The following is a 24,656-nucleotide window of genomic DNA, read 5'->3' on the forward strand; positions in this document are numbered from 1 at the left end:
GAGTTAGGCATTTTAGTATTCTTTTGTCTCTAAAATAATTCAACTATAAATTTCACAAACAAAATATCAATGAACTTTAAAATGTCAGTCGTCAAAAGTAGAAGGTCATTTAACTTTTATCTCTCTAGAAAAGAGTAATTAGTTGTGAGTACTCAAAAATTACACAAAATAGGTATTGGTTATCTTTGTTAATGCAGAATTATAATTATAATCATGGATATTTTATTATAAAGTAATAGACACCTATTCAAATGAGTTGAAGTAAGATTAGGAGTGTATGGAGTTCCTGTTGTGGCTCAGTGGTTAACGAATCCAACTAGGAACCATGAGGTTGTGGGTTCAATCCCCGGCCTTGCTCGGTGGGTTAAGGATCCGGTGTTGCCGTGAGCTATGGTATAGGTTGCAGACGTGGCTCAGATCCCTCATTGCTGTGGCTGTGGGGTAGGCAGGTGGCTACAACTCTGATTAGACCCGTGGCCTGGGAACCTCCATATGCCATGGGAGTGGCCCAAGAAATGGCAAAAAGACAAAAAAAAAAAATTAGGAGTGTATTATAATATGGAAAATATAAAGGCATTAATTGTAAGAAATACAGTGTTGCGACAATATAAGTGTATGTTTGAAGTCGCTCTATCTTTTTGTGGGGCTGCACGTCTTTTCCTCTCATCTCTCTATACATCTTTTATTCAGTTTTGTTCAGTTTTTCCCTCTGAAAACTGGCTTATTAGGGAATTTCATTTCATTTTCCATAATTTTTTCTTAACCATTCATGGCTTTAGCTATCATCAGTACCAACCACAGTGCCAATAATATGGGATCTTCACATTTAACTACTTTATTCTCTATCAACATTCCAAACTCCAAGAAGAAATACAAAGTGATTTACCCAGACTGGATCAGGTGTTCATTCCAAGACTGCCAAATCCTTTCTCCTGACTAAAGCTATATTGGAGCTTAAGTGTGGGTATGTTATCTGGGGAGAGAACAAGAAGGGTCCCTAGCAGGAAACTTAAAAGAAAAACTTATAGGATCCAGGCAGTTATGTTTTAGTTAACTTTTAGGTGTTCCCAACGTAAAAAAATATATCTGTGGGGCCAAGGATTACATACATGAGTTTAATTACTTCTAGACATGAGCATTATTTAAAGAAAGAATTATGTTTGTTTTTCTCCTGTGTTCATTGTTACTGTACTAATTGTGCTGAACTGAAGTTCAAAAAAGAATGCCTGGAGGAAGAGGTAATGATTAGCATAAGGGTGAACACTATAAAACATTCGCGAGATAAGTATTTACTGAGGTGTTCCAACTATTTGAAAACATTTCAAGAGCAATTGTGTGTGTCTTAAAACAACTGGCCCGGTTTGACCTCTCTGATAAACTCCTCCTCACCCATTTGCACTCACTCATTGTCACAGTCTTAAATAGATAATATTTTCGTAGAATTTTATTTGATTTACTTTTTTTTCCAAAAAAATAGTCTTACCATATTTTCTGTAATTAATATCATTCTTCTATGAATCTAAATTACTCAGCTCTTATAATATGTTGTTCCAAAATTAAACATTCATTTACTCATTGATTGCAGTGTCAATCTAAATGAAATCCAGCAATTTTATTTACTGCCTGAGAGAAAGTGGGATCATTAAATACAGTTTTTAGTTGCTTGGCTAGAAAGATGCATTTTTTTTTATAATTAATTATGCATCTAGTTGGGAAGGAAATAAATCAAGTAATATAGTAATATCAGTTTTTTGCATAGTTACTGTATCTACTTATAAGTAATAAGCAAACCCATATTACAAATGGGTTGTAAATTGTCACTTAAAAATAATGTTCCATATTATAATGGAGTTAGATATAATACGGATCTTCAAACTGAACAATTCCATGAGGACATTAATGACTAAACTACTATATATGAAACATAAATGATGGGATTTTTTTTTTATCTGATTTACTCAATGTGTGGCTACATGTGATTTCAGTTCTTTGTTGATAGCAGAACTAAGATTTATTTTTTAGATAAATATATCTAGAGTTATATGGATTCTGGCCTCAATTACCCTAACATTCCATTTGGTTAATATACCATGAAGAAGAATCTTGCACTTCTCCAACAGGTCATTGTAATATACAGGGGTTGGAACTTTTTTCTAAGGTAGATAGCACACAAAATATATTACATTTTAACACATCTTAATATTGCATATAATTAGAATGTTAAATGCCACCAACTACACTTTATAAATTACACCTAATGTACCTCTCGCCAAAGAGTTGCTCACCTGCAGAGAAGCCATCATATTTAAAGCCCATTTCCAAGTCTTCTTATGCCCTCAAGGATAAGACAGGCTAAAGTAATGATACTATTGAAACTGCACATAATCAACTCCTATAAAAACATGTTGTCCGGATTCCAATTATGTTAATTCATTGCAGTGGGACTGTACATTTCCATCACCAAAAGGTTCAGTGCTTTTCAGAAGCCCCTTGGCAGCATAACAGGCGGTCCCTATGAAAGTATTTAGCAAATCCTTTTGTGAAGCATGAGGGGTTTAAAGCAGTAATAAACCAATCCTTTTACATTGATAAATTCCTCTTAAGTCAGTGAGGGCTTGGCTGGAACTGAAGACTGGGATTTTTCTTCTCCAGTTCACTCTTCAGAAGAATCTTGGATAATGTATAATAATACAGATATCCACTTTCAAGGTCTGGAGCCACTAGAGGGCAAGAGGATCATAATTCACAGTGAAACAACGGTTTAAATCAGAGCCACCCAATTTTAGACCCTTAGATATGCTAGCAGTACTTTTTCTGAAGCATTTTGTACTTAAATGTGTCACTTCTGCATTTCTGCACACTTAATAGAGCATTCAAGGCACATTTGTTATGGCATTATGGAAAGGGGTACTTTGAAATATTTTTGCTTTACCAATGAAGCTCCTTTTGTAATAAAAAGGTTGATTTTTAAGTTCATAGCTGAGTCTGTAGCACAGAATTCTGCTGAAGCAGAAGTAAATTACATTTGGACACCCCCAAAAAGATAAACTTGGTAGAACTATAAGCTTAGTTTAGTATGAACCTACTTTCTGATGTATTTCTTTGTTGCATATTAAGTGAAGAATTTACTTAGGATTTTTTTTTCTTTTTCTAAACATGAAGCCAGCCATTTATTAGTGACAAATATACCCAGCGTTTTCAGAGAAATATATTCTGAGGGAGCAGCTATTGTAAAATATAGAATGCCATGAAAAAAGTATATTAAAGTTTAAAACTCCAAAAGCATGACTTAATTAAGAACTGTAGTCTGCTGTAGTTATTTAGCAAACCTTGACTTTTTTCAATTTTCCAGACTGATGGTGCATTGCAGGGTGGAAAGTCTGGCAAGGGTTGTCCTACTGGCTTTGAAATTCTTATAGCATTATTAATATTTTAAAATATTTTAAAGATCCCAGTTTAAAAAATAATGTAATGCTTTAAAATACATGATCCAAAATACACTGGGCAGAAATTTTGACGTGTATAATTATCAACATCCTATAGATATATTATGAATATTTTGCTATATTTTAGGACCTTTGCTCAATGATTTAAAAGAATCTATGAAATAATGGCCCTTAGGTTTACATGAGATAAGGCTTTCAGTTAAATATTACTATTTCTTTCAACCTGATTCTTGGTTAAGATGAGCTTAAAGATATCCAATTTATGTACAAAGAACATGTCGTTAGTTGGGCTTACAACGTCTATGTGCTTTCTTCTCTTCTTAAGAAAAAGTGATGTGTAGCATATGTTTTATGTCTGTATCTACACACCCACACATATTCTCTTGAGATTTTTAATTCTCTCCTATTTGCATGAATCAGAAATCATTTCCTAATACCTAAATAAACTGGTTGAGTTCAACATATGTCTTATAAACACCTGACACATAAAAGATTTTCTGTTAATAACTAGAAATGAGGTGCTCAATGATATTTTACCCAACCATTCAAGGAACTTAGAATGTATGGAGTAAACAGAATCTGTAAATAGGTCATTTCAAGAGAGTATAAAACTATTATAAAATAAGGTAATCCCTCAAGATTTAAAAGGACACTCAAATCAGTCTGAAGTACAGAGGGTTTCTGGAGGATATAACACTTGTTGACTCTCAAAAGATGCTAAAATGTGGAAGTTCCCTTATAGCTCAGCAGGTTAAGGATCTGGCACTGCTGCAGCTGCCATACAGGCTGCAATTTCAGTGTGGGTTCAGTCCCTGGCCCAGGAACTTCCACCTGCTGTGAGTGCAGTCAAAATAAATATATAAATAAAAGAAAAAGATGCTTAAATGTAAATATTAGGTATGTGAGAAGCAAGCAGTTATTCTAAGACTGCCTAATACATATTATTTTTGTTATACAACTAAAAAATTTTTTAAATTACATATTAATTTCCTGTGTAAATATAGCAGGACTTACCATAGGAAGGCCCTAAATAAAATTACTGTAATGATTTTAAAAAAAAAATACAGCGAAATAAAAAATTATACATTTCAGAATGTGGATAGGAAAAAAAACTGTAGAGAACAATTTTTTTTTTTTTTTTTTTTTGGTCTTTTTGCTATTTCTTGGGCCGCTCCCGCGGCATATGGAGGTTCCCAGGCTAGGGGTCCAATCGGAGCCATAGCTAGCCACCAGCCTACACCAGAGCCACAGCAACGCGGGATCCGAGCCGCGTCTGCAACCTATACCACAGCTCACGGCAATGCCGGATCCTCAACCCACTGAGCAAGGGCAGGGACCGAATCGCAACCTCATGGTTCCTAGTCGGATTCGTTAACCACTGCGCCACGACGGGAACTCCGAGAACAATTTTAAAACACAATTAGTTGGTAGTATTTACAATTACATATAAATTTTGAGTGATATTAATCACAAGCAAAACTAATGTAAAAAAAGATTATGTAAATTTTTTACCTCAAACCTACAGTAGGACTCATGATTGAGTTAAAATGCCAACGACCACAAGTATATGGATCTTTGGTTCAGCATCCCTACTTCATACAACAGTGCTGAACAGTGAGTTCTCAGTACGTCTCAAGTGAACAGTATCTTTCACAAGGCTATGCTCTCACAGATCCTAGTGTTGCAAATCAGTCTCCTCTCCTTCTTGCTACCCATACATTCTCTTATTGAAAATTATATATTCCTCTTTTTTTTTGTAGTAAAAGACTAATTTAACAAAATAAATTTTAGCAAAAAAATAATGCATAATATGTAGATAAACAGATGTGGAAATGATAAACTATAATGCATAAAAACATAATTTTAAAGAAGTAAAAAGTGATGGAATAAAGGAGAAACTGAAAAATCTATCCTCATCATAAAAAAGTTAAATTTATCCTGATAATAGGGAGCTAAAGGAAGTAAGATCATTAATAAGGATATAGACTAGTCACACAGCACAACTAAAGAATAATATATACAAGCACTACAGAAAACAGTTGGAAACTACACTATGTTCTCAAATCCGTTCAGATTAAACAACTATTAATATCAGACAAAATAGATTTTGCTAATAAAATTTATTAGAGATTTACCTCAGTTTTTCATTTAGCAAATATCTGATGTCCTTAAAATGTAGTATTTATTTACCCTTTATTCAGTAAAATAGCTTTTATTGTTCTGGATACTGTATGTATTAAGTAGGGACGGTAACTCAGCTCTCGATTGTAAAATAAAAAATACTTATACTCAGGTACAACACACAGTGATCTAGACTGAAGATAATAAATGCATCCCAGAGTTAATTAAACCCTAGTAAAATTTTATGAGAATCCTAGAAATTATACTCTCTTAAAGGTAGGCATGGCCTTAATTTAAAATTTAATATATGACAAGGCACAAAAATGAGAAAAGGAAAAAATCAGGTCCCATTGATGGGTTTCATTTGAAGCTTTGATTAATTTACATGAAATTCTAGTTGTTTTTGGATTTATGATTTTTCTGAAGCAAAAATTCTCTGGCTCCTTGAGAGAGAATGATTTGGTTTTGACTTGGTTTCAATTTTAAAGAAAATCCTAATTGATAGTACATGCAATACATAAAGTAGTTGTGTCAGCTTTTGCTGCACAAAAACCATCTCAAAAATTAGTGATTTAAAATGAGAATAATTTTTTGTTCTTCTTGATTCTTTGGCTCTCTGGATGGTTCATCTGTGAGCTCAGTAAAATAAAAATATAATGAGTGAGCTCAGTAAAATAAAAATATAATGAGTGAGCTCAGTAAAATAAAAATATAATGTTTGGGACTAAATAGTAAATCTCTATTTGTAGCCCCCATTCCAGGCCAATAAATAGAAGTAAACACTTTTAAAGATTGTGTTGGATCCAATTAGATTTTTCTTTGTATTTTTAAATAATAAATATCTGTATTTGCTGTCATATGTATGGGATGCATCCATACGTTATGAAATATAATGTGTTAATAGCATGTAGTATGTAAATAATTTTGTATATGATTTCTTGATAATTATTTGCATATATAGGATCATGTATGTATATTATTTGGTGACTTGCATTTTAAAAAAATACTTATACTCAAGTACAACAAAAAGAGAATGCAGAAATCACTGCTGGTTACCTCAGTGACTGTGTAAGCACCACCCAACTCAAGATAGAGCACATAATTAGCACATGAGAATTTCCTGTCTGTACTCCCTTCTTTGTAAACTTATTTACAGATTAAGACTTCTAATACCAGGAGTTAGATTTGTGTCTGCTTACATTCATAGACATTATATGTGTGAGATTAATTCTTATTTTTGTATGCCATTCATTCATTTTCATTGATAATAAAGTGTAGCAAAATCTATTCATTCTACAATTGATGAACTTTGAGTGAGAAGAACAATACTATGAATATTCTTGTGTATTTTTTTAGTACACACAGGCTTGAAAGTCATTGATTGAAAGAAGAGAAGTCATTGATTGGAGAAGAGTTGCTGAGTTGCAGTGTGTACATATGCCCACCCTTAGTGACTAAGAGTTTTCCAAGACTGTAATAACAATTTGAATTTCCACTACTAATACAGATGTGCTAATGGGCTACAGTGTTACCAAGATTTGACACAACCATTCCCTTTAACCCTGTTCCTTTTGATCTGTATGCAATAACACATAATTTTAGTTTTCATTTTAATTTTCTGAGATTAAGCATTTTAAAATACACTTATTAGCCATTAGTAAATGGTTTTTTTTTTGAGAATTCCTGTTCAGTTTACAAACTGTAATAAGGTTCCTTGTTTATTATTATTAATTTGTAGGAATGTTATTATATTATGAATATGAACCCATCATCAGCTGTGTCTTCTTCTACTTGGGGGAGTATTTTCCATTCATACAAGGTTTCTTTTGATTAACAGACGTCTTAACTCTAATGTCAACCTGATTGTTCTTTGTTTTATTTTTCTTTAACCCAAGCTCATAGCATGACTTTTTAAAATCATCCACAATGTAAATATTTATCATTTACATTTAATTTTAAAATTCACATGAAATTTACTTAATGTTACTATTTTTGAGATAAAATTTATATAACCAAAAAATTTACCTTTGAAAGTATACAATTCAGTGACTGTTGGTATATTCACAAATCTGTACAACCATCATACTAATTCCGGAATATTTCATCAGCTCAAAAAGAGACCCAGTACCCCTAATTTCCTCCTTCTACTAAGCCTATTGAATCACTAAATTACTTTCTGTACCTGTGGATTTACCTATTCTAAGCATTTCATACAAATACAATCATACAATAATTAACTTTTTTATCTGGCTTCTTTCATTTAGTATAATGATTCCAAATTTTGTCCATGTTGTAGTATATCTCAATATTTCATTCTGTTTTTATTTTAATATTTCTCCATCGTGTGGACATACTACATTTTGTTTATCCATTCAATTAAGAGACAGTGTTCTCTCTACTTTAGGCTATGAAGAACTCAGTTATAAATATTCCTGTGCAAGTTTTTTGCTTATATGTTTTCAGTTCTCTTGGGTGACTACTTAAAAGTCCAGTGTTGGGTCATATGGTAATGTTGCATTGAACCTTTTGACAACTACAAATGCATTTTTCAAAGTTCCTGCACTGTTTTATATTCCTAGCAGTAATGATGAAGTTTCCAGTTTCTCCACATCCTCATCATGTTATTTTCTGTATTTTTTTTTTTTTTTTTGTCTTTTCTGTCCTTTTTTAGGGCCGCACTTGCGGCATATGGAGGTTCCCAGGCTAGGGGTCTAATTGGAGCTTAGCCACCAGCCTATGCCAGAGCCACAGCAACGCCAAATCAGAGCCGTGTCTGCGACCTACACCATGGCTCATGGCAGCACGGGATCCTCGACCCACTGAGCGAGGCCAGGGATTGAACCCGCAACCGTATGGTTCCTAGTCGCATTCATTTCTGCTGTGCCATGATGGGAACTCCAATTTTCTGTATTTTTGATTACAGCCATTCTAGTGAGTGTGCGGTATCCCATAGATATACACATAGATATAGTGATATAGAGATACATATGATACACATACATTTTAAAACTTTAAAAAATGTTTAGTGTTGCCAAACCAACAATGATATGATGAGCAATGTCATGAAAGATGAAAAGGGAGAGGAATAAAGAAAAACACATGAGGTTGAATATCAAGAGTTTAAATAATGTCTGTAATGTCAAATTTGCAATAACTACATAACCAGGTCTTTTGACACCTTTATAAATGTCCTACAGCAGTGCTTTTAATTTCAACTTAATTTGTAAAATCCTATCCGGTTTTGGGCGGCCAGATACTACAGGTTTCCATGTTTAATTCAACCAACATTCAGAATATTATTTTATCATGTTATATTCTAACCAAAACCATTTCATTATTACTGAATTAGCTCTTCTCCTAATTTTTTCATAGCTCTCTAACTCTACCTTTTGAGTTTCTTTCTATGGAGTGTTGTCAGTGGGCAAGGCTGATGAAGCAAAGTATATTCATGTACATTTGGTCATGAGGATATCAGCAAAAGGCATGAAAAACGAGTACCCAAGACGTTCTTTAACTTACACTGTGAACAAATTTCTTTTCATCCATATCTCAAATTCTTGTCTATATAATCTCAGATCACTTTTTTCCACAGCACTTATTTGTCATCTCCATATCAATTCTTTCTCTTTTTTGTAGTGAAAATAATGACAGGACTATACACTTTCTTTATCATTCACATGTTATTCTATTTTTAAGTAGCTTGTAAAACAAGATGTGTTCTTCTGGATCCAAACAAGTCCTTGTGGATAGAATCTTTTATTGGCTGAATACCTGTTATTTTATCAAAATTGTCTTTAATTTAAAACATGCAAAATATTTCCAAAGAAATACGACCGTGTATAGAATAACTGACAGTTTTCTTTACTATATATCATTTAAACAAATAATTTATCTTTATTTATATATTAACCTCCCTCAGCAACCAGGTATATCTGTGATTTACAAATTATTCTTTTTGTGAGGGTTACATGTTTCTCTTTGCTCTCACCAGATATTTTCTGCTGATTTGCTGATTACCTACTTGTCTTTCTGTCTTTATCATAGCAGTCTTATTCCCAGCTAAGCATGGTTGCATATAGAGTTTTGTAATACTTCTTCATTCTGTTTCAGGAAAGCAGTTAAAATCAGTGTTGTCATGAACACCAGTGTAAAATTGTAAAAATGGAAACAACAATCACAAGAAAAATTTTTTTAAATAAAAGCTCAAAAAAACCCAAACAAAATCAATGCTGTCATTATCTCTCCTCATAGATCAATGCTTCACCTTAGATTTCTTGAAACGTAGTGTTTTAAGCAGTTTGAAATCACTATTTTAAGAGTTCTAATGTTTGACATGTTTCTATATAAGCTTTATTTAATCAAAATAAGTCCAGTGTTTATTTCTATAGCTAGTTATACTGTTAGTGGGTTTAACTTGAGAATAAATGGTGATGTGTGGTTGTTCAAAGCAGTCCGAGTAGAATATAAAATACTTTACATAAAGTGAGTAAAGCAGAGCTCCATTGAGACTCAGCAGGTAAGAAGCCCACGTTGTCTCTGTGAGGATGTGGGTTTTGATCCCTGTTCTTGCTCGGTGTGTCAAGGATCTGACATTGATGAAAGGAGCAGCGTAGGCCCCAGATGCAGCTCAGATCTGGTGTTGTTGTGGTTCTGGAAGAGGCCTCAGCTGCAGGCCTGATTCAGCCTCTAGCCTAGCTTGGGAACTTCTATCTACCATAAAAACAAAATAAAATTTAAAAAATTTTAAAAATAAAGTGAATAAAGCTGTCTTTTTTGAATAATTAAAAATGGGAGAGAATGGAGCAGAGCTAAACAAAAATGGGTTAACCATAAATGACATTTATTTGAAAAAATAATTGTAATTGTGTATAGCTAGTATTTTATTGAGTAGAATGTCAAAATATGTAATATATCTGGCAAATTCCCTCACCAGTTGATCTATGAGCAAATTATTTTTATATTATTGGTGTTGCTAAATTTTCTATTTTAGTGTTGGAAAATTTTAGTTACCCAAACCAGTCAAAACTAAAGTTAAACAATTAGAAAATATTAATAGCTATTGGATCCCTATTATGCAATATTATTTATTTGATTTTCCCCAGATGTGTTGAAAACTTTTAAATGAGCATATAATATACAGACCTCCATCATGAGCACTGTTACATCAAATGATAATAAAATTATTCTGTTTATATTAGTTTAATCTGATACAACAACAGTTCTGGAGATTGGGAAGTCCAAATCAAAGTGCTAGCAGATGTAGCGTCTGGTAAGATCCTGCTTCCTTGTTTGGTCTAATTAAACCAAATCATCCATTTCGGTACCATTTTAAAGGTACTAGCCCTGCTCAGCCACTTGCCTTATCTACTCAGGAACCAAAATCAAACCACCTAAATCAAACACTTCACCTAAGGCCTATATGCATCTTAACCTGCTCTAGTATAATAATCTATCGAAATTTTACCTGTCAAGCAAAACATCTATAAATTTTGACCTTCATAGGATTTTTCAATTAAAAAAAAAGTTATATAACTTTTTCCACCCCTAAAATGAAGGCTGGTGATATAGAAAAAAAGTTGAAATAGTTGGGTAAGTTAATCAAAAGTATTTTACACAGTTGTTAAACCCTTGAAGAATCAACTGTGAGGAGGGTAATGAGATACTATAATTGGGGATCATCTATTCTACTTATTATTGTCGTATACAGACAAATTGTTTTCTGATAGCAAGGGAGTGAAATTAATCTTAAAAGTTTGGAAGGAAGCGTGGTTTCTATACACACAAAATTTTAAAATATATGTCTACTAACTGTAATTCATTTATAAAAGATGTGAAATTTCAATAGATTCATTTAAGATTTCATTTGTATTTTCTAAATGTTGCCTTAGACAATTAATGTTCTAGGAACTGGCAAACAAATATAAGTAAATCCTGAACAAAGGCACATAGAAAATTGAAACACAGAAATTGTCTTTTCTTTTTCAATTCTATTGCTAGGAAATTCAAATCCCATTTTGCCTTTACATGATTATGCATGGAATTATTTTTCATGATGTTGCTTCAAGGATACCTACTGTATTCAACTGGTGCCTGATGGCTTGGTTTTAGTGATAGCATTATGAAATATAGTCAACTACACTGGCAATATAAAAATTTTTAAATTCATGAATAAAATAGTTTAAAATTGATGGAAGCTCAAAAGACAGTAGAATTGGCTTATAACTATATAAAGATTCAACAGCTTAAATAACAAAAGAAAAAAGATTATTTAAGTTGTAATTGCTAGAAACATGTAGTCATTTTTAAAAATTCATTTAGGAGTTCCTGTTCTGGCTCAGCGGAAACGAATCTGACTAGCATCCATGAGGATGCAGGTTAGATCCCTGGCCTTGCTCAGTGGGTTAAGGATCCGTTATTGCTGTGGCTGTGGTATTGGCCAGTAGCTACAGCTCTGATTCAATTCCTAAAAAGACAAAAATAAATAAAAATTCATTTATTCAGTTTATTCATTTTAAAAAATTTATTTTGTAGTTATTTTTGTGTTAGTTTTTCCAGTTTTTTGAGATATAATTGGCTCTAGTAATTTATTTTTTACTTTTTGGACTACTTCAGTGCTTACTGGGTCTATTTGGATTTTGGAAAATCCTGAAATGTATGACTATTTTGGGAAACTCCTATGCCGTAGGCATGGTAACTTAAATAATAGAAAGTAATTATTATAGTTTTGGAGGCTGGGAAGCCCAATATCAAGGTGTTGGTCAATTTGGTTTCTTCTGGATTGCCAGGTGACTTCTTTCTCTCTGTGTGCTCACATGGCCTTTCCTCATTGCAAAAAAATAAGTAAAAAAATAAAAATAAAAAACAAATTTTAAAAAAGGAAGCTATCTGGTTCTCTTATTTTAAAGGCACTAATACCATCATGAGGAGCCGAGTTCATGACCTCAACTAACTCTAGTTAAGTCCCTATCTCTAAATGCCATCCCAATGGGAATTAGTACTTTAACATTTGAATTTTGAAGGAAAACAGCAGTCAGGGACTCTGTGTATGCTAACGTCACTTGGAGGGATATGAACAAATATCCTGGATGATATCAGAAAGGCCTTCTCATAAGGAAACTGCTGATTAACAGAGCTCTCTAAACTGAACTGGCATTTTCAGGAAGCTACTGGTGTCATGAAACAAGAGTCTACTGCATCGCTCAAGCCCACTTCCATTTCCTCCTGATATTTAATTCCTGCCAAAGTATATGCAGTCATCCCCTTCGTTTGATTCTTTTTCAGAGTCAAAGCAAAATGTAGGTGATTTATAGATGGGAGTAATAAGATGATTAATTAAGAAGGCACAGAAAAAAGTTGAATAAAATGTAAATCTGCTTAAAAGGTCAAACTCAATACTGTCTGTCTGTGTTTGCTATGTACGCTGAAGTTAATCATCCACAAATGGTACAACTTCTTAGTTGGTCAGGAAAAAAAAAAAAAATTGAACATGGAAAGAAGGGATTATCCAAAGTCCTATGACATAGAGTCAAAATTGTGAAATTTTTGTAGTCCGATCTGACCAAGGTTTATTTAGACTATGTGGATAAGATCTGTCTACTCCTATGGGAAGAAGTGCTAGTGACTGAAATAGTTTTGGTAGATCATGAGTTAATAGGATTTGTGGGGAAAACATTTACTAAGATTTAAAAATCATTGATCACATGATCATAAATAAAATGTAGGTGCCATTCATTGTAGCTGGCCTGAGGAATCTCAACGAGTTCTATCTAATATATCTGAAAATTAAGTAGTGAGAAGGAGAGAAGTGTCATAAGGCAGAGAGAGGCCTGAGAAGATTTCTGTTTTAGAAATGGAGTTCCATGGTGGGAGCAGGAAGCTTTAAAAATCTTGTCTAATTATAATCTCAAAATTTGCTGCTACTTGTCTGGAATGCAAACATTAAAATAATCCTGGTTATCCACCCAGGGAGGATTTTCATTATGTTAACAGAAACGGAATCAGAATTGTATACTACGAAATCCTAGATTACCAAGCTAAAAAAAATGTTATGAAAAAGGTATAGAGTTTATAGAGTACTTTAAAAAGAAAGTATAGTTTATAGTATATCTTCCTAGCAGTTTCAGTAGCCCGGATAAATATTTATGTTCAACATTCAATTAGTAGGAATAACCCAGATTGTAGAAGATCAGAGTCTAACGCCTGAAGCAATTAGTGATCTGTAATTCATGCACGCTACTTTGCATCTCATTTCTTTACGGGACCATCCTTTTATCATCAGGGGTTACGACCCCAGAAGTATTTTGGAATATAATCACTTAAACTTGACCTATTGTGTATAATCCTCTTTCAGTCTGGTACAGGGGTCAAAAAAGGGGATATTTCTGGAAAGGAAATATCTTTGATAATGACCGATCCTTGTTGTGGGCAAATTACTTGTATGTTGAATTACACTGATAGTGGTGTAGTTATGGATATATTATAGAAATAATGAGTCCATTGAAATAAGTATTTTATAATATTGACTGTGTAACTGATTTACATTGATAACTTGAAATGGTAAACCCCAGCTTTCTAAAATATAGGAAACAATTGTCCGAGTTACACGTGATTGAAGATAAAGTCACAAATTAACGTCAGTCTACTTGCTGAAAATAATACATGTTCTTACAAAAAAGGAGAACACATTTTTCAGTTGATTAAACAATATGAAACCCTAAAAGAGAATGGAAAACTGCAGTGTATTTACCTATGAATGTTTTCCCTAATCTAATTACCCCACTGAGTGTTTCATGTGGGTATTGACATAGTAATAAAAAATATTTGGGATGTTATTGGGGATATTGTCTTTATTGTAGAAGGCTGATAAAGAAAAGCATCTGATGAATTAATATGATATCTATGGGAAATTGCAAGCCAAGAGATGTATGTAAGTGTTGGATTTCAGCGGAACAGAGACTTACTACGAATTATGAAGGAATCCTAGAGAAAACCTCTGAGCTAGTCACCTACAATTGAATCTAGGCTACCGTACTTGCTTAGAATGGTACTGATACGTGCACAGACATATTACCATGCTGATAAGAGTGATGGATGTGAATATTCCTGGAGAAGAGTACATTCGCATTATATTATTATAATTGATGTATGGTTGCAGGCAGACAGGGGTGGAATTTCTCTATGCCCTCATTGCCTGGGAGTGGCCACAGAGATTTACCCCTCTCTTTCTACTTGACCAGTCAAAAGATGGACTAGGTCTTGACTGTTATGAACTTGGAAAATTGACATTTCATTTATGAGGGATATAAAAAAATAGAGAATGGTATCATAAGCTGGGAGTGTGCTGTGGTGTCTGCTGTGCTGTACCGTCTCCCTGTTCGTAAGATAAATTATTGTACCTTTTACTCATATAAAAGACATTTGTTTAATTTATCTCTCAATTGGTGTTTTTTCATTAGTCATCATCATCCGTGTGATAATAATTTAAATGCTTAAGGAGAGAGCCAGTGCCCGCTGGCCCAAAAAAGTAAAACTCTTAGAGAGACCATAAGGAAAATTTTTAAGACAGGCTAACGGTTCAAACAACTAATTCATAAAGTAATCAGAGGTAAATGTAGAGAGTAGACATTTTTTCTAGGTAACAACAGCACTAGCAGCTAAGAGGTAGAAATATTAAGAGTGTGGTTTTTCCAAACAGGATTATAAACTTTTACCGGTATTAATTAATTTAATCCTTATGTACTAGACACAGTCTAAGGTGAACCCTGAGTGAGTCACATGTTTACATAATCTCCTTCCCTTTACGGTGGGCAGGCAGAACCTGTGACTCACCACTAGCCAATAGGTATAGCAAAAGTATGGGATATTACTCCCGTGATTATTTAACTCAGAAAAGATTCCATCTTAGCAGACAGGAATAAGAGATCCTCTAGATGGTCTCGAAGACGTAAGTTATATCATCAGAGGGCCCAAGAAAGCACTTCCCATAAATAACTGAGAGCGGTCCCAGGGTGAGAGTCAGCAGGAGAACAAGGACGTCAGTCTCACAACACAAGGCAGGGACTTCACCTAACCCTCACATGGGCTTTGAAGAAGACATCAAACTCCAGAGAGGGATGCAGCTTGGCCACAATCTTGATTGCAGCTTAGGTGACCCTGAACATAAGACCTATGTCCGGACTCCTGACTTACAGAAGCTATTGGATAATAAATACATGTTGTTTTAATCTGATAAATTTGAAATACTGTGTTACAAAACAATAGATAATTAATGCATTTTAAAAGAATCCCATGAACTCAGTATTATTCTTACTATTCCAGATATTACTGAAGTATATTTGATTAAATAATTTCACATAGCCAGTAAGTTTTGGAACTAGGATCTGTATGCAGGTAACACCTAATACAAAGAAGATGAGCATGGGTGTCTATAATCCTGACTTAACATATGGAAAACTAGGAAATTCACCATTAAATAGTCAGAACTGCTGTTAGGCCATAAATCTATTCTGTCCTATGAATGACTGTTCAGAGTTTGCTAATTCTCAATATGGCTGTTGAGAATACATCCTTATTTTTTATATCCCCATATATGTGTACAATAAGCTCCTTTTAATAAAGGTTAACCAGAAAATATTTCTTCTATCCTTTTTGCACCTCAGTGACTTAGCGATATCTATGGGAAGGTACATTTGACTACTGCCCATTATAACAGGAGAAAACACCTTGGATAAAGTGAAGGAACTCACACATGATATAGGAATTACAGGGCATCTTAATGATCTAGAAATTTCAGTTCATCCCTAAGCTTCTAAGATACACTCCTAGCATTATGGCTAGATAACACAATGTGATTTAATTTTAAAACCTAGTTTACCCTATGGACTTTAGGTAAGGATAACATTTTGAGACAAGCACAGTAAGAGTAAAACTAAATTACTTCAAATTTTAATACCCACTTAGCATTTTTCAAATGCAACTAAACTGTCACAATATTCTATAGCACAAAGCTAAAATCTTGACAGGGATTTTGCATTAAGTTACTATAACTAATTATACTTGAGACTATTGGCAGTTTCACTGCATCCTAAAGGGGAAAATTCAGAGTGAATTTTATTATTTTTTTAATAATGAGTATTTGAGAGGATTGTTGTCAAAGTATGTTGCTCTTCACTTAAAAATGTGTGACCAACTGTGAGACTTAGAAAATGCTGAGAGTATAGTCTAGCCTAGTTTAGTCTAGCTAGTCTAGTCTAGCCTAGCCTAGTCTAATCTAGTCTAGTCTAGTCTAGTCTGAAGTCAGGGAGCTGATTCCTCCAGCTCCATTTTTCTCTTTCAGGATAGTTTTGGCTGTTCTGGGTCTTTTGCGCTTCCAAACAAACTTTAAAATATTTAGTTTTAGTTCTGTGAAAATGCCTTTTGTAATTTGATAGGGATTGCATTGACTCTGTAGATTGCTTTGGGTAGTGTAGTCATTTTGATAATATTGTTCCTTCCAATCCAAGAGCATGGTTTGTCTTTCCATCTGTTTGTGTCATATTTGATTTCTTTCATCAACATCTTAAAGTTTTCAGAGTATAGCTTTTTTGTCTATTTAGGGAATATTCCTAGGAATTTGTGTGTGTGTGTGTGTGTGTGTGTGTGTGTTTGTGTGTGCGGTGATGGTAAATGGATTTGTTTCCCTAATTTCTCTTTTTGATTTTTCATTGCTAGTATTTAGAAATGCAGTTGAGGAGTTCCTGTCATGGTTTAGCAGTTAACGAACCTGACTGGCATCCATGAGGATGCAGGTTTGATCCCTGGCCTTGCTCAATGGATTAAGGATCTGGCATTGCCATGAGCTGTTGTGTAGGTTGCAGATGCGTCTTGGATCCTGCGTTGCTGTGGCCCTGGTGTAGGCTGGCGGCTACAGCTCCGATTGGACCCCTAGCCTAGGAACCTCCATGTGCTGCAGGTGCGGCCCTAAAAAGACAGAAAGACCAAAAAAAAAAAAAAAAAAAAAAAAAGAAATGCAGTTGATTTCTGTATATTAATTTTGTATCCTTGCAACTTTACCAAATTCATTGATGAGCTCTAACAGTTTTCTAACAGTGCGTATGGGATTTTCTAGATATAATATCATGTTATTTGCAAACAGTGATAGTTTTACTTCTTCCTTTCCAATTTGGATCACTCTTATTTATTTTTTTTTCCTTTTCTGATTGCCATGGCTGGGACTTCCAAAACTATGTTGAATAGTAATGACAAGAGTGAACGTCCTTGTCTTTTTCCTGGTCTTAGGAATTCTTTCAGCTTTTCACCGTTGAGAATGATGTTAGCTATGGGTTTCTCATACATGGGCTTTATTATGTTGGGGTAGATTCCCTCTCTGCCCACTTTCTGAAGGGTTTTTGTCATAAATGGGTGTTGGATTTTGTCAAAATTTTTCTGCATTTATTGAGAGGATCATATTTTCTTTTTTTATTCTTCAGTTTGTTAATGTGGTGTCTCACACTGATGGATTTGTGGATATTGAAAAATGCTTGCATCCCTGGGATAAATCCTGCTTGATCATGATGTACAATCCTTTTAATGTATTGTTGGATTTGGTTTGCTAGTATTTTGTTGAGGATTTTTGCATCTATGTTCATCAGTGATATTGGCGTATAATTTTCTTTTTTTTTTTGTGGTATCTTTGTCTGGTTTTGGTATCAGAGTGATGGTGGCCTCATAGAATGAGTTTGAGAGTGTTCCTTCATCTGCAATTTTTTTGAATAGTTTCAGAAGGATAGGTGTTAACTCTTCCCTAAATTTTTGATAGAATTTGCCTGTGAAGCCAACTGGTTCTGGACTTTGTCTGGAAGCATTTAATCACAGTTTCAATTTTTTTTTAATTTATTTATTTTTTGTCTTTTGTTGTTGTTGTTGCTATTTCTTGGGCCGCTCCCGCGGCATATGGAGGTTCCCAGGCTAGGGGTCGAATCGGAGCTGTAGCCACCGGCCTACGCCAGAGCCACAGCAACGCGGGATCCGAGCCGCGTCTGCAACCTACACCACAGCTCACGGCAACGCCTGATCGTTAACCCACTGAGCAAGGGCAGGGACTGAACCCGCGACCTCATGGTTCCTAGTCGGATTCGTTAACCACTGCGCCACGACGGGAACTCCAACAGTTTCAATTTCAATTCTTGTGATTGGTCCATTCATCTTTTCTATTTCTTCTTGGTGTAGTCTTGGAAGACTACACCTTTCTGAGAATTTGTCTGTTTCTTCGAGGTTGTCCATTTCATTGGCATATAATTTCTTGTAGTAGTATCTTATAATACTTTGTATTCCTGTGAAGTCCATTTTAACTTCTCCTTTTTCATTTCTAATTTCATTGATTTGAATCCTCTCTCTTTTTCTCTTGATGAGTCTGGCTAAGGGTATATCAATTTTGTCAATCTTTCAAAGAACCATATTTTAGTTTCATTGACCTTTTCTATGGTTTTCTTCATTCCTATTTTATTTATTTCTGCTCTGATGTTTATGATTTCTTTCCTTCTGCTGAATTTGGCTTTTGTCTGTTCTTCTTTCTCTAGTTGCTTTAGGTGTAAAGTTAGGTTATTTATTTGAGATTTTTCTTGTTTCCTCAAGTAGGCTTGTATTGTTATAAATTTCCCTCTTAGAACTGCCTTTGTGCATCCCATAGATTTTGGATTGTTGTGTCTTTGTTGTCACTTACTTCTAGGTATCTTTTAATTTCCTCTTTGATTTCTTCAGTGATACCTTGGTTAGTAGTATGTTGTTGTGTCTCCAAGTGTTTGTGTTTTTTTGCAGTTTTTTTCTTGTTGATTTCTAGTCTTACAGTGTTGTGGACAGAAAAGATTCTTGATATGATTTCAATTTTATTAAATTTACTGAGGCTTGATTTGTGGCCCAGAATGTGATCTATCCTAGAGAACAGTCCTTATTTGAGAAGAAATTATTCTGCTGCTTTTGGATGGAATATTCTATAAATATCTATTAAGTTCATATGGTCATCATTTAAGGCCCATGTTTCCTTGTTGATTTTCTGTCTGGATGATTTGTCCATTGCTGTGAGTAGGGTGTTAAAGTCCCCTCCTATTATTGTGTTATTGTCAATTTCTCCTTTTACTGCTCTAAGCAGTCGCCTTATATATTGACGTGATCCTATGTTGGGTCCATATATATTTACAATTGTTATATCTTCTTGGATTGATCCTTTGATCATTATGTAATACCCTTCTTGGTCTTTAGAACTTTCTTTATTTTAAGGTATACTTTGTCTAATATGATATTCCAGTTTTCTTTTGATTTCCTTTCATATGGAATATTTTCTTCCATCTTCTCACTTTCAGTTTGTATGTGTCCCTAGAACTGAAGTGGGTCTCTTGAAGACAGCATATATATATATATATATATCTTGTTTTGTATCCATTCGGTCGTCTTTGTCTTTTGGTTGGGGCATTTAGTCCATTTACATTTAAGGTAATTATTGACATTTATGTTCTTATTGCCATTTTGTTAATTGTTGTGGCTTTGTTTTTGTTGGTCTTTTTCTTCCTTTATTCTCTTGTGGTTTGATGACTACCTTTAATGTTGTGTTTGGATAGCTTTTTCTTTTTTATGTGTGTATCTGTTGTAGATTTTTGCTTTGCAGTCACCATGAAGTTTAGATATGGGAGACTATATATATATTCAAGATTGTTTTAAGTTGCTAGTTTCTTAATTTTAAATGCATCTCCAACATCCTGCTTTTGTACCTCCCTCTTCTCACAGTTTCTGGTTTTTGTAGCATATTTGTGTATGCATTTTTTTCCTACCTTTACTGTATGTATGCCTTTACTGGTCAGTCTTGTCATTTATAATATTTTTTTTTTGTTTCTAGTTGTGGACTTTTCGTTTCCACCTAGAGAAGTTCCTTTAGTATTTGTTGTAAAGCTGGTTTAATAGTGCTGAATTCTCTTAGCTTTTGCTTATCTGTAAAGCTTTTCATTTCTCCTTCAAGTTCGAATGAGAGGCTTGCTGGGCAAAGTAATCTTGATTGGAGGTTTTCACCTTTCATCACTTTAAGTGTATCATGCCACTCCCTTCTGGCCTTCAGCATTTCTGCTGAAAAATCTGCTGATAACCTTATCAGGGATCCCTTGTATGTTATTTGTTTCTTTTCCCTATCTACTTTCAATATTTTATTTCTGTTTTTAATTTTGGGCAGTTGATTAATATGTATCTTAGGGTGTTCCTCCTTGGGTTTATTTCATATGGTGTTTACTGTGCTTCCTGGATTTGAATGAGTTATTCCTCTTCTATGTTATGGAAGTTCTCAGTTTTCTCTGGCTCTTTCTCTCTCTCTTCTCCTCTGGCATCTCTATTATATGCATGTTAGTGTGGTTAATTTTGTCCGAGAGTTCTTTTAGACTGTTTTCATTTCTTTTCAATCATTTTTCTCTTTTCTGTTCTGCATCAGTGATTTCCATCAGTCTGTCTTCCACCTCACTTATTTGTTCTCTGCCTCCTGTATTCTGCTGTTGATTCCTTCTAGTGAATTTATTTCACTTATTGTAATTTTCATCTCTGCTTGCTTAATCTTTAAATCTTCTATTTCTTTGCTCAGTGTTTCTTGTAATTTATCAATATTTGTCTCCAGTATATTTCCAAGATCTTGAATCCTCTTTACTATCATTAATCTAAAATCTTTTACATGGAGGTTGGTAATCTCCAGATCACTTATTTCTTTTGATGTTTTTTTTTCTTCTTATTCTTTTATCTGAGTCATAACTCTGTGCCTTTTCATTTTGGATAGTTTTTTGTGTGGTCTCCCTTTTTCCAGGCAATAGGGTCATAGCCTCTCTTGCTTCTGGTGTCTTTTCGGGGTCGAATTGGAGCTGCAGCTGCTGGCCTATTCCATAGCCACATCAAAGTAGGATCCAAGACATGTATGCAACCTACACCACAGCTCGTAGCAACACCAGATCCTTTACCCACTGAGCAAGGCCAGTAATCAAACCTGCATCCTTATGGACACTAGTAGAGCTCATTTACCACTGGACCATGACAGGAACTCCAGCAATGTTATTATTAATAGGCTAGAGCAGTCAGGAGATGAAGAAAGTCTAAAAAGGACCAATCAAGAGTTTAGCTACATGAAAATGAAAGACGGATATGGAAATAATGTGTAGCTGCTAAGAAGACTATATTAGATTCTTAAAATAATTGTGTAGGTACTAGTTCTACCTAAACTATGATGCAAAGCTATTTAACAACTGGCTAAGACTGAGACGGATTGTGGGGGTAAAATGATAAATACCAACTTTCTTTCAGAGTTTGCTTGGCCTTCATTTATTACCAAGTTTTAACCAACAAGCTAACGCATTTCAGACCATAAGGAGAAGCAGGTACTTTAAATAACATGACTATGACTATTTTGAAATATACTTATTTAATCAGTTAATTTTGTTTTATTATTTGTTAAAATTAATATCTATCTTCTCCAGTGGTATGTTGCCAATAGTTGAGCACAATGATAATTCAATAGTTATTTATGTTTACAGATATTTAATTATATTTATGCTGCTTTTAATTTTAGATATAGGCTGCAGGTGTGACTTAAATCTGTCATTGCTGTGGCTGTGGTGTAGGCTGGCAGCTGCAGCTCTGTTTTTGAGAAGAAAGCTTTTTGTAGGTGACCTAGAATTGAAAGACTAGTGTTCTCCTGCTTGTCTTTTAAACATCTATTCCCCTGCCTGAATGGTTTGTAATATCAAAAATTGATAGATGTGTATATACCTATGTTTACTTTTCTCTCCCTGGGCTTTTGTATGTCCAAAGGTCGTGACAGATATTTTGAGAGAGAACTGTTTTCATTGAACTTGAAGAAAAAGAAAAAAATTTCCTGTCAACTTAGAAAGCCAGTTCACACAAAAAATGTACAGCAATAAATGAGTTTCTGTTCAGTGTAAAATTTCATTTTTAACAAGATTATTACTGTTTTTAGTATTCAAACAAGATCAAAACTGAAATAATACTTTTTGAGATCATCATGCAGTAACTCTTGTATGAACTGAGCTTGTGAAATAGATACATAAATATCAAAATTCGTTCTTTCTCATTTTCCTTGCTCACATGGATACAACAATGATAATTCAATAGTTATTTATGTTTACAGATATTTAATTATATTTATGCTGCTTTTAATTTTAGATATAGGCTGCAGGTGTGGCTTAAATCTGTCATTGCTGTGGCTGTGGTGTAGGCTGGCAGCTGCAGCTCTGACTCAACCACTAGGCCCAGGAACTTCCACATGCCACTGGTGTAGCCCTAAAAATAAATAAATAAATATATTAAAATGGTTTGGTCATTGATACGCCATCTCTGTTTAAAATAGAGTCGATGTTTTTCTTTCAAATCCATAATGTTAATTTATTGAACATTCCTCCAATATTAAAAACATACCAAGCTAATTTTCTCTTAAAATTGTACAGCTTGGGGAGGTTCCATTGTGGCACAGTGGATTATGTATTCAGTTGTAGAGCCTTGGGTCACTGTGAATGTGCGAATTCAATTCTCAGACCTGTGCAGTAGGTTAAAGTATCCAGCCTTGGCATAGCTGCTGCATTGGTTGTAGCTGTGAATGGGATTCATTTTACCTGGCCCAGAAACTTCCATATGCCGCAGGAGCAGCCATAAATTACAAAACATAAATGCATAGCTTGGCCTCTCAGGAAGCATGATAGAAGATGAGGAGTTGAACTTGAGTACTGTTAGTTCTCTTTATTGCCTTGAGGAAATGTGGAGGACGGCATAGAGTTTTCAGTGGTATCTGTTCAGAATTAGACTTAGGAAAAGGAATTGGTTGTGGGGCCAAACTGCGTTAGTCTGTTTAAACACCTTATCTGTTGCTACTTTATAAATATTACACATTAATAACTTACTATTATTATTATATGCAAATAATTATTTCACAAATTTGATACTTTTTAAGGTGGAAAAACAGGAATTATTTTAGACTCCCTTCTTTTACCTTTTTTTTATTACTCCCTTTTTTCTGCGATTCCATCTTAGAGGCTGCTTCCCACAACAGCATTATTTTTTTTGGCTCCACCCACGGCATGTGGAAGTGCCCAGCCCAGGGATCATTTCCAAAGCACAGTTGTGACTTATGTCACAGCTACAGCAACACCCGATCCCTAACCTCCTGCACCACAGCAGGAATTCCCACAGCAGCATTAGTTTAGGCATGCTGTAGAAGACATGACCCATTCACTACAGAATAGCCAATTATAATAACCCATGGCAATTATTTGTGTCAGAATTTACAACCAGGAAATATTCCCTGGTTTCTAACAATCTGATCTAGATTTTACATCATGGTCAATACAAATCTTTGATCTAATTATGCTCCTTCTCTGTTGTCTATTAAGGAAATTCAAAGCTTAATCTGTGGTTGCTTTTTAGTAATGGTAGAGGATATTAGGGCCTACGTTTTGTGTACTAAAATCATCTTAATTTTTACTGATTGTTGTATTTGTTTATCCCTTTGCACTAATCTCTTCATGTGTCTTTTTACCTTGTATTTCTATATGTCTTTCATTTCATGCCTAAACCAAGGTTAATAATTATAAAAGAAAGTTAAAAAAAACTCCTTACTATATTTTAAATTTATTTCTTTATTTTGATTGATCCTTAGTTTGTCTTTGTTAGACTGTTTATCTATAATTTGGTAAGTTGCTTTATATACTTCGTGCATACATACATATATATATATATATATATATATATATATATATATATATACACACACACACACACGTGTGTGTGTGTGTGTGTTTGTGTGTAAGGCTGTGTAATACTGAATCTAGAATACAGAATTTTTTCATTCTATCGAAAATCATATAAAAGATTTTATTTAGCGCCTCTTTAAGGTGCTTCTAGTTACAATATTTGTAGGACCTCTGAAATATGCTTTGTTAAAATGTTGAGAAGGTTTTTTAAGTACATACTTTAAAAAGTCATATTTCAAGACTATGTTTTCTGACAGCTGTGAAATAACAATGTAATTGCTTCATAACTGTGAAATACAACTTTTTCTTTCTTGTAGAAAGTGGATATTTT

At 34.2% G+C, this 24,656-nt stretch overlaps 1 protein-coding gene across 1 annotated transcript in view; it reads left to right on the forward strand.

Moving 5' to 3' along the window:
* Positions 1-24,656, forward strand: part of MGAT4C (MGAT4 family member C) — a 730,245-nt gene that overhangs the window by 156,653 nt on the left and 548,936 nt on the right.

The sequence above is a fragment of the Sus scrofa genome, chromosome 5 (assembly GCF_000003025.6).
Source record: "Sus scrofa isolate TJ Tabasco breed Duroc chromosome 5, Sscrofa11.1, whole genome shotgun sequence".
NCBI lineage: Eukaryota > Metazoa > Chordata > Mammalia > Artiodactyla > Suidae > Sus > Sus scrofa.